Source organism: Protopterus annectens, chromosome 17.part0 (assembly GCF_019279795.1).
Source record: "Protopterus annectens isolate FY-2018-M chromosome 17.part0, PAN1.0, whole genome shotgun sequence".
Lineage (NCBI taxonomy): Eukaryota > Metazoa > Chordata > Ceratodontiformes > Protopteridae > Protopterus > Protopterus annectens.
Genome location: NC_056751.1, coordinates 607,853,249 through 607,857,563, shown reverse-complemented (window position 1 = coordinate 607,857,563; position 4,315 = coordinate 607,853,249).

Genomic DNA, 4,315 nt, shown 5'->3' with positions numbered 1-4,315 from the left:
CCCAGTTCCAGTTCTCAAATGCTTACTCTGGCAGAGGATCTCATCTCTTTAATAAGGGGATCCCAATCTCACCCAGACAGGGCCTCTCAGCCTCCAGAAAAGAGACCTAGAGCAGAGCCCCAGAGCCAGTGTCCTCAGATGATTCTTCTGATGATTCAGACATTACAGACCATCCAGAGGCTCCTTTCTCTACTTATGAGGATTCCGATGCTGAAGAATCTATTCCATCTGCCTCTCCACCAGAGGAATTTTCCTTTGGGGAAACCTTACATGCCATGAGAGAGCAATTCCAATGGCAGGGACAAGATTTCTCAGATTCAAGAAAAAGGCTTAGGACCTTTCTACACTTACCGCAACATAGGCCCTTAGCTATACCTCCAGTTCTGCCTGTTGTGGATGATGCATTTAATGATGTTTGCACTGCTCCTGATACTTTACCTCCAGCCCCTGCCAAACCAGATAGGTTTTACAGGGTACCGGACACTCATCACCACCTATACAAGGCCCCACTTGCAGACCCTGACCCCAGGGCCCTAAGGCAGTAGCTTCCACCTCAGCAAAAAACCCTCTCCCTTCTGAAAGGGAATCCAGGTCCTTAGAGAGATGGGGTAAAAAAGTTTACACCTCTGCTACTCTCTCAGCTAGAGCTTTGAACTGTCAGTTTCATATGATCCAATACCAAGAGTTTATGCTTGATCAGTTAACTAAGAAACTGTCCTCTGATGACTCCTGAGATAAGAAATATGTTTTAGAAATGGTGAATAACATTCAGCAGGTTAGTAACCATTCTTTAAAATGTGGCTATGATGCACTGGAGGCTTCATTTAGATCAGCCATGACTGGCACAGTTATACGAAGGCATGCATGGTTGAAAGAACAGGTCTTGCCGGATCATGTTAAAGCAAAGCTGTTAGATGCTCCTATGGATAAGGCCAGTCTATTTGGTTCTCCTGCCCAGCAAGTAATGAAGAAAATGGAAGAGAAGGCAAAATCTGTACAAACAGTTAAAGATTTCTTACAGGTTCAGCCCCCAAGGTTTAGCAGGAACTGGCCTTCCAAAAATTGGTCCTTTCCAGACTCCTCTAAACCTCAGAAGAGGCAGGAATAGACGTTCCAGAGGCAGAAATCAATCCAGAGGAGGTGCCTACAGAGGACGCCAGTGGCAGGGCAATAACCAGCGAGGCACAGACACAACCACTGCCACTGCAACAGGACAATCACAGTGACTTGGCTCTGACACCGCCTACCAGGGAACAAATAGCAGCACCCTTAGGCGGAAAGTTAGCCTTATTTTCAAAAAATTGGCACTATATCACAAAAGACAAGTGGATTTTGCAGACTATAGACCAAGGCTACAGGTTTCACTTCCACACCTTACCAGTAAAAAGAGGAATGCCAAACCTGCCTCCAAATCAGAAAACAGAAGCTCTAAAGCAGATAGCTCAATTAACAAAGATGAGAGCTGTGGAAAGAGTACCACCAACAGAACAGGGCAAAGGATTCTACTCCAGACTCTTCCTAGTACCAAGAAAAGAGAAAAGTTGGAGACCTATTCTCGACCTGTCCGCCTTAAACACATTCATCATTGTCCCAAAATTCAAAATGCTGACCCTACAGCAACTTCTTCCCATGCTGGGCAAGGAGTGTTGGCTGGTAACTCTAGATCTCAAGGAGGCATACCTGCACGTCCCCATACGACCAAATTGCAGAAGATACCTCAGATTTCTTGCAGGATCAGAGCATTATCAATTCTCAGCATTGCCCTTTGGCTTATCTACTGCCCAGAGTATTCACAAAATGCCTGGCATCAGTAATCGCTCATTGCAGGCTCCAGGGAATCCAAATTTATCCATACCTGGACGACTGCCTGATACAAGCGGACAACAAAAGCAAGCTGACAAAAGACTTACAAAGAGTCATTTGCTTACTACAAGCCCTGGGATACACAGTCAATTTAAAAAAGTCAAGACTAATACCATCCCAAACAAAAACATTCTTGGGTGCAGAATTGGACACAGTAAAACAGATGGCATTCCTAACTGCAGAAAAACAAGAACAACTCCCTCATTACTTCTTGGCATTAACAAAGCAGAACAAACTAACAGCAAGGAAAGTACTGCAGGCCTTGGGCTTCATGGCATCATGCATAATCCTGGTCCCCCATGCCAGATTGCATATGAGAAAACTACAGTGGTACCTAAAGAATTTATGGTCTCAACACAGGCACAGCTTAGAAACCGAAATACCACTAATCCCATGCCTGAAACAAGAGTTCCTATGGTGGGCTCAAGCATGCCAGTCAAACCCAGGCTTGCCCTTCCACAACTTTCAAGCAAGCCAAACCATCACAACGGACGCCTCAGACCTAGGTTGGGGGGCCCACATGCTGGACAAATGCATACAAGGATTATGGACCCCAGATCACCTGCACATAAATCAAAAAGTAATGCTGGCAGTAAAACTAGCAATCCAGAATTTCAGACCATTCCTCAAAGAAGGCCATTTGATGATAAGGACAGACAACACCACAGTCATGTGGTACATCAACAAACAGGGAGGCACTCATTCATACCCCCTATGCCGAATGACTCTGGACCTATGGAATATGGCTCTGAGCTACAACATTCAGTTACAGGCAATATTTGTACCGGGAAAAGAAAACATCCTAGCAGACATGTTAAGCAGAACTACCTCGGATGCTCACGAATGGATGCTACACCCGGACATCTTCAAGGCCATCACACAGAAATGGGGAATGCCACAAATAGACCTATTCGCATCCCCACTCAATCACCAGCTCAAGAAATTCTGCAGAAGGACATACCACCCACTTGCATGGAAGGTGGACTCTCTATCCTTCAGTTGGAAAGGCCTGACAGCATATGCATTCCCACCTCTTCCTTTGATGCACAAGATACTACTGAAAATCAAAGAGGAGCGTCCAAGGATAATTCTGATAGCTCCAAATTGGCCAAGACAACACTGGTATCCATTGCTGAGGAGCATGTCCCGGGGGAGAACGTGGACACTACCCCTGATGCCTTTGATGTTAACTCAGAACGACTACAACATCATGCATCCAAATCTAAAAACTCTGCAACTAACTGCCTGGAACATTACATAACAGCAACTAACCCAGATTTATCCCAAAGGGTTAAAGACATTATCCTAGAGGCCCGCAGACCTTCTACAAGAAGGAACTATGCAGGGAAATGGAAAAGGTTTGTCATTTGGAGCACTGAAAGAGGAAAAGATGTGTCAAAGATAGATATTGCCAACATCCTGGAGTATTTGGCAGAGCTTCTCCATACAGGCCTGTCCTATTCCTCCATCAAGATACATGCATCAGCTATTTCTGCAGAATACAGCTTCGATCCCCCTGTCTTCTCACATCCTCTACTCAGGCAGTTCCTCAGAGGAATCAAGAATGTAAAACCTCCTAGGAAACCACCATTACCAGCATGGGACTTGAACTTTGTGCTAGAAAAATTGACACTACCTCCATTCGAACCAGCAGCAACAGCAGATCTTCAACACCTATCCTGGAAAACTGCTTTCCTACTGGCAATTACTTCAGCAAGAAGGGTTTCGGAACTACAGGCCTTAATGGCAGTACAACCCTTCCTAATCTTCCATCAAGATAGAGTATCCAGGAGAACTAATCCTACATTTATGCCTAAGGTGGTATCCAGAGTGTCTCTAAACCAGGCAATCCACCTACCTACCTGCTTTCCCAATCCACAGAACAGGGGTGAAAGACTGCTGCATACCTTGGATGTACATAGACAGTTGCGCTACTACCTGGACAGAACCAAGAACAATAGAAAAACTGACCAGCTTCTAGTGGCCTATGCAACAGGAAGGGAAGGAAAAGCAATTTCCAAACAGACAATCTCCAAGTGGATAGGAAATTGCATCAGATTCTGTTACTCCTACCATGGAAAGCCAATTCCACAGAACATAAGACCTCACTCTACAAGGGCTACAGCCACTACCACAACTTTCTTACGAGGAGTGGCAACTAAGGACATTATTGAGGCGGCTACTTGGACCTCCGTGCATACATTTGCCAAGCATTATAACTTACCTCTATACTCTAGATCCCGAGCAGGGTTTGCCACTGCTGTATTGCAAGGGATCCTAACTACACCATAATTCTTCTTCCTCCTCCCCTAGTTTGGCTATGGTATTCTACCCATTTGTTATGACTGCAGATGCATCCTTGAAGGACATAGTACAGTTTTGTACCTACCATAAATGTAGATGTCCGAACAGGATAGCATCTGCAGTCAGGATTACCCACCCTCCTTCCCCT